We start from the raw sequence: 13,219 nt of genomic DNA, 5'->3' as shown, positions 1-13,219 counted from the left end.
TTTTGATTTGCTTAGCTCTGTCTGGGCTATTATTAGTCAATTATCCATAATAAGCAGTTTACTGTTGCTTAAGTACACCCTGTTAAAATAAAATGTTGCAATGAAACTTTTAACAAAATCAAAAGGATTATGAGGGTTATCCAATTTGAAGTTTATGCTTCTCTACTGATTGATGAAGCCTCTGGCAGGACCTGGAAAATGAATCTTTCTTAAGTTGTACTGCATGTATTTTGGTGTTCTACAGTTACTTCTTTGTGTCTAAAACAAGTACTGATGGGATTCTTAACATGTCTATCAATCTGATGCCCTCCTGACATTGATTGGAGAAAGGAACTGTCTAGATCATCAAATCTTAGTGAGTAGGTCGATGCATTGTGTTTCATGGTCTGGAACTCCTGTCCACCATTCTGCTTCAGGCCATTCCTCATCTTCCATTAATGAAACAGTAGGCCCATCTTCTATTCACAGCACCAATCTGGCCCAGCATTGTCCACTGTCTTCAAGAAAGACAAAGCCAGAGCGTACTGGTGTTGCGTTGGTGATGATGGTTTGATTTTTGTTTATGCTGCATGTGTTCCATGATTCTATCCATCTGGATTATAGGTTGATAACCAGTTCTGTGAATAGTTACTGTTATCAGACTATTTTATCGATGGGTTTTCAGATCTTTGTAAATGGGAATGTCAGTGTTGTGCATGTTTTTTTTCAAATTTGTGGAAGCTCATTGTTTAGGAACAAATGGCAGGATGGACAATATAGGACAGTATCCATCTAATGATTCTATCTTGACAAATAATATATTGAATTGAAAATTTATGAATTGAGAGGGCACCATTAGATATCATGCTCCATTTCCATATTTGAAATGTCGGGTCAGGTTTTCTTGCATTAACTCAAGAACTAGTTCTATTTACAAATTCTGCTCATGAAATTGAAAATACTGTAGAAACATCCAGTTTTAATTCCCAACTCTCTGCTTGGCTAAGACAAAGCTAAAGAAAAAATCAGAGGTTACAAAATATACTAACTTATTTCTGCTACAAACGGTAGTAGGTATGGATGTTATCAATATTCTGTATTGTGTAAAATATTTAACATTTCAAGGACAGGTTTCAGTAACAACATTGATGCTAATTTCCGATCCCCTCTGAATTTCTTTGCCTGTTTTCTTTTATTAATGTCCCCAACCAGAAAGATGAAGCTGTTTCCAGTGTCTGCTGATTCCCCTACTCAGCTTGAATGCCTGTCTCTTCAGGGCTTTAATTAGTCTTAAATAATATGGAAGCCACCACTGATAAAAAAAATCAAGAATAAAATTATTGTTTAATCATTAAAACAGGCACAAACTAGGTCAAAGAAATTGCCAATAGGTAGCATTCATCCTTTTTAACTTGAAGGAAGAATAGTCACTTGATAACTTTCATGAATGAAGATCAATATTCATCTTGTCTTTACTGGCAAGCAGAGAAAGTGTGGTGTGATATAATCAGCTTATTAAATATAATTGAATGATTCCGATTAAAGTGCTTCATTGTCTCCTTTCTGAAAACGTTCAATGGAGTGTATTATCTTTTGAAAAACTAATTACCGATTGACAACATGGGCTCAATAATGCAACAAACACTGTTAGGAATCCAAAATGGCTGCCATGTCATAAACGCATGCTTCTGATTTTTAAAGAAAATATATTAGACACCATCTCATTAACACATGTACAGTTTTTATTCATCGGAAGTATAAAAGCAATTACATCGATATATGAACACCCCTTACAGATTAGATGCTGGTTGATCATTTTTGGCAGCTGTTCTCATTCTACATGATGATGGCTAAGCACTTTCCATAGTTATGGAATCATAAGCTGGGTTGAAAGCTTGCAATGGGATTGCACCAAAACCCTTCACTGTTGCCATGCCAGGGAGGTACGCAGTGCATAGCCTCAGGAACTGGCTGGAAGTCAAGGTGCCAGAAACTTCTCCAAAACACAAACCTCCGGCTGGTTGGAACTGGTTCCCATTGAACCTCTGTGACCTCTTTGACCTTGGTTTCCGCTGTAGTCTGGAGCCAATAGCTGCTGGCTGTTGTATAATTTAGTTTGACTAATTTTCTGTCAGGCCCGATTTCTCCAACTGTGGATCAATTTAAAATGTCCAGTTTTGCACCCGTGTTCACTTGACCACAGTGTTTTCTGCAAAAACCAGTTGCTCCTTGTCATGGGGGTCAGAGGAGGAGGGTAGGGGAGACTGGAGAGGAAATGGGAGGGGCAAGGGTCCTGAAGAAGGGCCTGTGCCCGAAACGTCGAATCTCCTGTTCCCTGGATGCTGCCTGACCTGCTGTGCTGTTCCAGCAATAAAGTTTCAACTTTGATCTCCAGCATCTGCAGACCTCACTTTCTCCGCAAGGGTGGTGACACAACTGGAAGATGGAAGGAAAGGGTAATCCGGAGTGGTTGGGGGTGGGGGGGGGAGGGTTGCAATTGCGTCCCATTGGAAGAGTCCTGCGACAGGCTGGGAGAAACACATTAAGGAGGGAATTCCAAAAGCCAACACAAGGTAACCTGCCAGCTGGTCACTTGGTTTGGATCTCTGATTTAATTCCTGACAGCAAGGTGAAGCCTATAATATCATCACTCCTGCCATTTATACTATTGCGTTGGGTCACACTCCCTCCTCAATTTAATTATGCCTCCATCTCCATCCCCGCCTGCCCTCAAGGGGAATATTAATTGTTTAAGTCAGGATGGCCTCCTATTTCCCACCCTCTGAGGGATACAGGATATCTCTTAGCTTTTCACTTCTACTGCTCAGGCTTCTGGTATGGCTTTAGAAAACCTTGGTGCCCCTTCCCTCTCCTATCCAGTTATTTTTCACTCTTTCCCAGATCAAAATCGGTTTGTAAAAGACTTAATCCCAATGCACCTTCCTCTGAGTAGTACAGGCTTGTTTTCTGGTGTTAGCAAGTTACAATTTTAGGGCCTGTGCACCAAATAAACAACATGGTTAGTATTGTTGCATCATGTGAATAAGCTGACAGCATAAAGATCAGTTCCAAAGAATGGTCCAATTAGATTCAAAATATTAACTCTCCTTTTCTTTCGATAAATGCTGCCAGATTTCCTGAGTATTTCCAGCAGTCTGTTTTTATTTTAAATAAAATCCGCATATTAAGATGTTTTACTTTCTAACTATAAAAAGATACTAATCACTGAATAGGATCATCTTGCATTTCATGTCTATATTGTTTTGATATATTTTCCATAAAAGGGGCATTAATCTATGTGAAATATTTCTTTTTGATTGCAGCATCCTATGCATAAAATCTTAAATGAACACCAAGTCATAAAATCATGTATAAACAAAATACTTCCAAAAAAATACTAACTCATTTATATCTTTTAGAAGTGTTGCATTCATTCTTGTGTCTTGTCTTGTTTTCGTATTGGATTTGCATTTGGCCCATATCCCTCCAAACATAGAGTCATAGAGATGTACAGCACGGAAACAGATCCTTCGGTCCAACCCGTTCATGCCGACCAGATATCCCAACCCAATCTAGTCCCACCTGCCAACACCCGGCCCATATCCCTCCAAACCCTTCCTAATCATATACCCATCCAAATGCCTCTTAAATGTTGCGATTGTACCAGCTTCCACCACTTCCTCTGGCAGCTCATTCCATACATGTACCACACTCTGCATGAAAAAGTTGCCCCTTAGGTACTTTTCCTATTCATGTATTTATCCAAGTGTCTTTTAAATGTTGTAGCTGTACCTGCACCCACTTCCTCTGGCAGTTTATCGCATGTACGAGTCACCTCTGTGGTTAAAAAAACGTTGCCCCCTGTCCTTTTCAATTTTTTCTCCTCTCACTTTAAAAATGTGCCCCTTAGTTTTGAATTCATCCACCTTAGGGAAACAACCTTTGCTAATCACCTTATCTTGCCCCTCATAATTTTATAACCTCTGTAATTTCATCCCTCAATCTCCTATGCTTCAGTGAAAAATGTCCCAGCCTATTTTTATAAATCAAACCTTCCATTCCAGGCCACATCCTGGTAAATATTATTTGAACCCGCTCCAATTTAAACTGTCCTTCCTATAACAGGGAGACCAGAACTGTATATAACATTGTAGAATAAGCCTCAGCAGCACCCTACACAACCTCAACAATACATCCCAACTCCTATACTTGAAGATCTGAGCAGTGAAGGCAAGTGTGCTAAATGCTGCTTTAACCATCCCATCTGCATGTGATGCAAATTTCGAAGAACTATGTACCTTAACCTCTAGGTCTCTGTTCTATGATATTACACAAGCCCCACCATTAATTGCATAAATCCTGCCCTTGTTTGTTTAACCAAACTTAAACTCCATTTGCCATTCCTCACCCAATTGATCCAATTGATCAAGATCCCTTTGTAATCTTAGATAACCTTCTTCAATGGCTACTACATTCCCCATTTTGGTGTTGTCCACAAACTTACTAACCATGTCTCCTAAATTCTCGTTTATATAAACAACAAACAAAAGTGGTCCCAGTACCGATCCCTATGGAATACTGCTGGTTACCAGCCTCTAGTCTGAAAAACAACCTTCACCACCACCCAGTGTCTCACTACCTGGAACACCAACTTACAGACTGGCCAAGGAGCTACACAAAAGACTAAAATACTTAGTAGAAGACTCCATCCACTCCATCCACGAATTCCTGAAGACCATCAAAGACACTAAGGTAGAAGAGAATGAAATAATGGTCTTCTTTGATGTAACAGCCCTGTTTACATCAATCAACATTAACCTGGCCAAGGAAACACTGACTGCACTATTAGAAGATGCAAAGACACATACACCAAACACCACTAACTTCATCAACAAGGACAGTATCATCAAGCTAGTGGACCTATACCTTACCACCCACTTCACCTTCAACAATAAAACCGACAGACAAGCCAACGGAACACCCATGGGATCTCCAATATCAGGGTTCTTAGCAGAGGCAGTAATGCAGAGACTTGATCAAACAGCTCTGCCAACCATCCAACCCAAACTTTGGGTCCGCTACATGGATGACATCTTCATCATCACTAAACGAAACAAATTAGAGGAAACCTTCAAGACCATCAATAATACCCTTACTGGCATAAAATTCACTAAAGAGGAGGAAAACAACAACAACCAGTCATTCCTAGATGTCACTGTAGAGCGAACAGCCAATGGGGAACTTCAAACTAGTGTCTACAGGAAATCAACACATACAGACCAAATATTGAATTACAGAAGCAATCATCCCAACACTCACAAACAAAGCTGCATCAGAACATTATTTTAATGAGCTAACACACACAGCAGCACAGTGGAGCTACGCAGAGCAGAGAAAAATCACCTATATCGTGTATTCAAAAAGAATAGGTACCCAATGAACACAGTCCGTCAATTTCTCAGCAACAAACCCAAACAAGCAGACAAAACACATCCAGGAACCCTAGCCACTCTCCCCTACATCAAAGTCATCTCGGAAATGACTGCCAGACCATCAGACCCTTTGGCATCATGGTAGCCCACAAACCTACCAACACACTAAAATAGCAGCTAATAAACTTGGAAAAACCCTATACAGACAACATGCAAAACTAATGTCATTTACAAAATATCGTACAAGGACGGTAACAAACACTACTTTGGACAAACAGACAGAAAACTAGCCACCAGGATACATGAACACTGACTAGCCACAAAAAGCCATGACCCTCTCTCACTAGTATCCTCACATATGGATGAGGAAGGACACCACTTTGACTGGGACAACACATCCATCCTAGGACAAGCCAAACAAAGATACATATGAGAATTCCTTGAACATGGCATTCCAACCGGAACTCTATCAACAAACACATCGAGTTAGACCCCATCTACCACCCCTGAGAAAAGGAACAGTAAATGACATCACCAACCGAAAGAAACCCAAACATTTAAATAAAAAGCAGAAATTCTCAGCATTGCTTCGCCTGAGGCCCACTGAAGATGTTACCTAATAGGATAACGAAATGTCTGGAAATGAACCTTGCAGCTCAATGAGCAAACCTACACCCAAAACCTCAACCTGAGCTACACATCTGCTCAAAACACGCTAATTATAAACGGCTACGACATTGATATGGGAGCCTGGTGTTCCTCAATCCCATTGAAAATGGCAGTAAAATACCAATTTCCCCTCTCCCAAGAGACAGAGTCTCTGCAAGCTTTCAATGGTAATAATATCCTATATCCGTACATCTATCCACTTCAAGTAGTGTGGAAGGACCAGTTAACTTTACCTTTCCACTTTGTGGTCAACAAAGGACTAGAGATCCCCTTTGTGGATGGGATCTTAGTTGCTCCCTGAATCTTTTGATTGAATGTCACGACAATGGTCTGGTCATATCTGATCCCCTTACTCATTATCAATGTCCTCTTACCAAAATTAAGCCTCCTCAATGGTGATTCATTAACTTTAATCCAGGGAATTTTGACCCTCCTTTAGAAAACGTTCCACACCTGCATATCACCTGCACCTATGATGCTCTGGCACTAAGGTATCATTTCAGGATTATTTTAAACCTTACTAAGAAACCATGCAACAAATCTTTATGATTGGTTATGTTTTGACCTCTGTGGGCACTTCTTTTCTGACATCCGTTCCCTTTGCGTTATGGAAGCAGGGCTGTTCAATTTTCCTCCACATAACCCTTATAGTTAACAAGGGACATGGTCCAAAAGAAATGATCTCAGGAAAGGAACCAGGGAAAGTTGAGTAGACTCAGTAGGGAGTCCTCTCTTACCCACTGAAGCTCACAGGGAGACTTCGACAGCATCCACCACTAATGTCTACCTCCACAATCCTTAAATCTCAAAACAAATTCACTTCAATCCTGTTCTATTTCTGCACAGAAACCAATTTTTTGCAAGTATTCTATTTGTTATTAACAAAGTTCGGCCTGCTTTTCACTGTCTAAGCCGTTGCTTCAGCCCCAAAGAGGTTAAACCTTTGTTTCTCCCTGAGTCAGCCTCCATGTCACTTTTCAAAAAAGCAGCTGTCCCACTTCTGTGGAAAGGCAGTTTTCAATAGGCTTTGGTTTAGATCACATGGGCCTGTGTTTAAGTAGTGCTATTTTGTTCAATGTCTCCATTATCCATAGCTTTCTTTTTTAAGCTTAGAAAAGAAATTTTAAAATACAGTCTTGTAATGTCCTTTCCTTTCCTCCAATTACTTATTATTTCTTTATTTTTTTCCAGTTCTGAAAATGACCTTCTAAAATTAATTAGAAGTTGTCTGTCCTGCTGAGTATTTGCAGCATTTTCTGTTTTTATTTCAGATTTGCAGCATCTTCATTATTCTAGTTTTGTATCAGAAGGTGGTTGTTACCAAGATAATGCAGTGGCACAAGGAGATTGCAGGGCACAGCAGGACTGTTGCTCATATTTTCACACATGAGTAAAGCTTTTATTTCAGTGTGGTGAAAAGTCAATAGTTGGGCCTGAAATAACTGCAGTGATGGATACCAATACAAACTAAATCTTTTGCCTTAACATCCGATAATGTCATTGTAATTATAGGAATAAACATGAGACACATTAAACAATTAACAATTAAAATTGTTGTGCAGTCAGCTTAACAATGTTGATTTCTGTAAGAGGGTTCATTTCCAAAGCTCTCTAAAATGTAATTATTTCTCAACTGTTGAAACAAATGATCAATTAGTTGGTCTATAAGGAAATGATTTAACATGTTGGATAATTTTTTTTTCACTTTGAACTTACTCAGATATTGAGGCCTTGCCAAGAGTTGCAGTGAGAACCCAATTAGTTTTTCATTGTGTCCTTTCTTCACACTAATATCCGACACATCTAGGTTATGTGTATTTAACTTAGAAAGATCAATCTTGACTCCCACAGCTACAAATGTGTGGGAGTACATGATACAACAGAATGGTTGGTAAATTAAGTACATCGATATGTACCAAATTTATCTTATAGCATCATACAGCATTGAAACCTACCCTTCAGTCCAATTAGTCCATGCCGATCATGTTCCCAAACCAAAGCAATCCCACTTGCCTGCAGTTGGCCCTTATCCCTCGAAAACCTTCCTATTCATGCACTTACCCAAATGTCTTTTAAATGTTGTTACTGTACCTGCATCTGCCACTTCCTCTGGAAGTTCATTCTGCACACAAACCACTCTGTTTTAAAAACAAGTTGCCCTTCAAGTATTTTTTAAATCTTTCTCCTCTCACCTTAAAAATATGCCCCGTAGTTTTGAACTCCCACATCCTCGAGAAAAGTCCCTTTCTATTCACCTTATCCATTTCTCTCATGACCTTATAAACCTTTATAAGGTCACCTCTCAACCTCCTATACTTCAGTGAAAAAAATCCCAGCCTATCCTATAACTCCAAGTATCTATTCCCAGCTACCTCCTAGTAAATCTTTCCTGAACCGTCTTTCTTATCTTATTCTGGGGATAAAAATATCATTGGATGTGGAAGAATTGTTTGTGGCAAATTTTGTAAGGATACATTCAAAGCAAGAACTGGGAGGGAAATTGCAAAGGTTGCCTCCTAGCTTATTAGGCGAGCATTCGGACGGTGACTAAGAATTGGAGGGTAACAATCATCCACAGCTGATACTGACTGGTGAGACCAAGCTGCAGGAGGTCTCAATTAATATACTTGCACACCAGCTCTGTCTGGGTTATTCCTGCATAAATGTATATGCTTATTCATAACAGAAAGGTGAAATAAATAAGAAAGTTAACTCTTCTTCTCTCATTTTGCATTCATCAATACATGAACATAAACTGTAGGGCAGAAACTCCCCATTTCGTTTAGTGATTTGTCACTTGAGCTTCAAGATACCTGTTCCACCATGGCTCCAAGCAGCCTTTCTCTCACAACCTCTACTCTTCACCTTAGCAGTTAAGTGCCTGGGGCGTTGGGTGCATTTCTTGTATAATTGTGCAGGATAGGGGTGGAGGTGCTCAGCAGTCCTGGTAACTTCTGGCTTTTCTGCTTCTGGGGCTGATGAAGGTCAGCTGAGCTCCACTTAAGATGCTGCAAGTCAGAGACTGGCCCTTGCACTGTGCTGCTGGAGCAGCAGGCTTCAATACGTGACCTTGGGGGAAGGAAAGATCATTCTTTGTAGACAGACACCTGGAGATCTTAGTGGAAAGGCCATTATTTTTATAGACACAACCAGCCTGAATGCAGCCCGAGTCAATTCTAAGTCCCTCATCAAGCGGAACACCCAACAATGCAGAAAGGTGGTCAATGATCTTCTGCATTCTGTGAGTGTAAGAGCCAACACCTTCTATCTGTTATCTCTTGCACAGTGTCAACACACACGGTAACTCTGCCACTACCCAGGCCCCTCACCAAGACTCATGGACTACAACTCACACTATTGCACGCATGATGCCCACTCGAGGGTCTTGCCCACCTCATCTACTGACTCTTCCTGCCCTTTCTGTTTCTTACTCACTCACTACAAATGCCTCACCACCTCTACTGCTTATGCAGCATCATGATCTGCTCTTTGTAATTTTGTTTCTCTGTTTATGAAGTTTTCACTGTCTAGGCAACATTTATTGCTCATCCCTAATTGCCGAGAGAGCGGTTAAGAGTCAACCACACTGCGGGTCTAGAGTCACGTGTAAGCCAGACCAGATAAGGATGGCAGCTTCCTTCCCTGAAGGACATTAGAGAACCTGTTGTGTTTTTCCGATGATTGACAATGGTTTCACGGTCATCATTAGATTCTTAATTCCAGATTTTTATTTAATTCAAATTCCACCATCTGCCAGGGCAGGATTCAAACCCAGGTCCACAGAACATTACCAGGTCTCAGGAGTAATAATCTGGTGATAATACCACTAGGCCGTTGACTCCCCGAAGGATTCTGGGAGAATTCAATGTCTATTAAAGTGTAATGTAACATATATCCATGAAGCATGTTTTTGCTTCAAAAAAATAAGAAAAATAAGTGAACAATCCAGCAATAATACCATGAGGCCATCATCTCCTCCTCCACTTCTGTCATACTCAGTTCCTTCCTTTGTTTCATTGCAGAATAAATGGACCTATAATCGGGCCATGAGATCCTAGCTAAGTGGGAGGAAGGTTTGGTGGACATCAAGCTCTTCACTTTATACAAGAAAAGAATTCTGGACTGCTCATGTGGGATGGGGAGAGTTCAGAATGACCAACCCAATAAACCTCTTGGGTCTGTGGGAAGCCTCTGTCCCATTACCACTGGTGCTAAAGCATTCTCAATTTTTGCAAGGATTTATCCACCTTTGATAACTAATTTATCATTTCTCTTATGCAGGCTCTAGTGACACCCGGCGAGCCCCCTTTCCCCTGTGAGCTCCACCTCCACACCAGAGATGGTAGCCATTCAACCTTCACAAGATGCACTGCTCCTTAAACAGGTGAAGCTCTTCGTCCATACTTGACCCGACAACGGAGCAGTGCTCCAAAAGCTGGTAATTTTAAATAAACCTGTTGGATTATGACCTGGTATTGTGTGTCTTCTGACTTTCTAGATTTAGACTAAGGAGCACAATCCGAGCAGACCATTGATATATCTCTGCAGCTAGTCAAGGAACAGTTACCTCAGGCCTGCTGGAAACCAGGTTCCTGCTCAGCCCCAAGCAAGAGAAAAGCTCCTGTTCCCGGCCATTAATGACATCAAACATCAAACAGGACTATCGACAATTGTGAGGTGTCATGCATGTCTCCACGTGTTCCTTGAAATGACCTGGCATAAAAATCAGGACAGCTGTGACCATATTTGCCACTGGGATGGAATTGTCATCCAGTCTTTCTGAAACACAGGTACTACTCCAGCAGGTGACTTTTTGGAGATGATGGGCAGAGAGATCCTCAATCAGCACCTGCACTGTCTTTCGATATTGGAGAAAAAGACAGCAATGCCTATAAATGCCAAGTCTTCACCAACTTCACCTGTTGCTCTAGAGGTTGTACCACAGTCACTCAAGGTTACTGTTCTCACTGGGTGTACTGACAAGTTGTAATTGCTGCATCCTATGTCATCTTTGTAATAATACTAAGGCCAAAATGACATCAGCTATGCATTATCTACAGGCAATCAGTGAGCAGATAATCTATGAAGAATTTCAGAAAGTCAATGCAATCTTATTGAAGGAATTTTGGAGCCTTCACATTGTTGGGGAGATTTCACTGGGGTGTTTAATGTAGGGCTAGGGAGGGTGACACTAGTTCTGCAACAGACACTTCTAGTTCCAGCCCTGAAATGGTTAACAACAGCCAAGCGAGCTGCTGCTGGCGACTGCATGACTACCTGGCTGGAGCTTGTAAGGGATATGCATAATGTTAATTAAATCTTGGAGCCTGTAAATACCAGCCAGTATCAATTGCCCCATCGAAACTCGGGATTAATAAAGAAACCGATCGGAATCTGTAACTGTTAGACAAGTGTGAATTGCTCTATCGGAACCTGTAACTGTTAAGTGTGAATGGCTCTATTTAAGTCTAAAGTTGATAAGTGTAATTGTCAATTTAGTTAAACTGAAACTATTGAAAATGGCTAGCCGGTCAGACGCATAGTAATTCCTTGAAACAATGAACTATTGAATACGGGATCGGAACCGCTCCCGGGGATGGCTGAGCCATTGTCAAGCACAGCAGGAGCTGGACAGGCACTTCGATGCGGCCAATAGGAGGACGGATCCCCAGCGCGCGCAGATGAATGGACCAATGGGGAAGGCGAACTGACCGGGGACTCCAGGCAGCGCGAAGTATAATTGTGTCAAGTTTGAACGAGAAGGGAGAATGCCTTCTCCAACGAATGCATGCTTGTAGATTCGTTGTACCAGTTAAGATCCTGTGAATAAACGGCTGTCTGCGTCTAACCATAGTTGCCAGTGTGAGTCTCTCCTTCCGAAAGAACACGCAAAGACGGGACCCCGCGGGTCCGTCTTGACAACATTCATCATTACAAAATCCGCTGTATTAGCCCCTTATAGTGTAGACAGAGGCTTCCCAAGGAGGTCAATCTCACATCTTCATAAAGGGCTCTTAAGTATGTGACCTTATCAAATTGAATAAGTAACATCCCAAATTTTCATGCTTCTTTGGAAGTGGAGTCTCTTGAAAAGTAACTGTGACAGTTACCGACAAAGAAAGATCTCCCCTTCACCTCACAGATCTTCTTCTTGTATCTTTACAGTTCAGTCCGAATCTGGCAGCTGTAAATCATTGCCTTCCACCAACATAATGGAAAGTTCAGGTTCTATTTTTAAACAGGTAAAAACAATGACTGCAGATGCTGGAAACTAGAGTTTAGATTAGAGTGGTGCTGGAAAAGCACAGCAGTTCAGGCAGCATCCAAGGAGCAGTAAAATCAGCAAAAGCCCTTCATCAGCAATATAGGCAGAGTGCCTGAAGGGTGGAGAGATAAATGAGAGGAGGGTGGGGGTGGGGAGAAAGTAGCATAGAGTACAATAGGTGAGTGGGGGAGGGGATGAAGGTGATAGGTCAGGGAGGAAGGTGGAGTGGATAGGTGGAAAGGAAGATAGGCAGGTAAGACAAGTCATGGGGACAGTGCTGAGCTGAAAGTTTGGAGCTGGGGTGAGGTGGGGGAAGGAGAAATGAGGAAACTGTTGAAGTCCACACTGATGCTCTGGGGTTAAAGTGTTCCGAGGCGGAAGATGAGGCGTTTTCCTCCAGGCGTCTGGTGGTGAGGGAGCAGCGGTGAAGGAGGCCCAGGACCTCCATGTCCTCGGCTGAGTGAGAGTGGGAATTGAAATGTTGGGCCACAGGGCGGTGTGGTTGATTGGTGCTGGTATCCCAGAGATGTTCCGTAAAGTGCTCTGCTAGGAGGCGTCCAGTCTCCCCAATGTAGAGAAGATCGCATCGGGAGCAACGGATACAATAAATGATATTGGTGGATGTGCAGGTAAAACTTTGATGGATGTGGAAGGCTCCTTTGGGGCCTTGGATGGAGGTGAGGGAAGAGGTGTAGGCGCAGGTTTTGCAATTCCTGCGGTGGCAGGGGAAGGCCTTCAGGCACTCTGCCTGTATTCCTGATGAAGTGCTCTTCTATTTTTAAAAGCCTTGTTCTCATTATAGTGGTTTAGTTAATATGACAAGAAGGCAATTATTCACATAATGTGATGGTCATAATTATTTGAGGCCGTAATT

General features: G+C 41.6%; 1 long non-coding RNA gene across 2 annotated transcripts in view; it reads left to right on the top strand.

Annotated features, from left to right (window-relative positions):
• Nucleotides 1–11,490, top strand: part of LOC122560058 (uncharacterized) — a 161,069-nt gene extending 149,579 nt beyond the window's left edge. For both annotated transcript variants that reach the window (XR_015759486.1, XR_015759485.1), the window contains 2 exons: nt 10,362–10,464; nt 10,579–11,490. This is a non-coding gene — a long non-coding RNA (uncharacterized LOC122560058). The remainder of the gene's footprint in view (nt 1–10,361; nt 10,465–10,578) is intronic.
• The last annotated feature ends 1,729 nt before the right edge of the window (nt 11,491–13,219 follow it).

Source organism: Chiloscyllium plagiosum, unplaced genomic scaffold, assembly GCF_037043375.1.
Source record: "Chiloscyllium plagiosum isolate Xiang-an unplaced genomic scaffold, Cpla_swu_hap1 HiC_scaffold_15, whole genome shotgun sequence".
In the NCBI taxonomy this organism is placed as follows: domain Eukaryota; kingdom Metazoa; phylum Chordata; class Chondrichthyes; order Orectolobiformes; family Hemiscylliidae; genus Chiloscyllium; species Chiloscyllium plagiosum.
The sequence above is the reverse complement of the archived record's forward strand: the minus strand, read 5'-3'. Positions and strand labels throughout refer to the sequence as shown.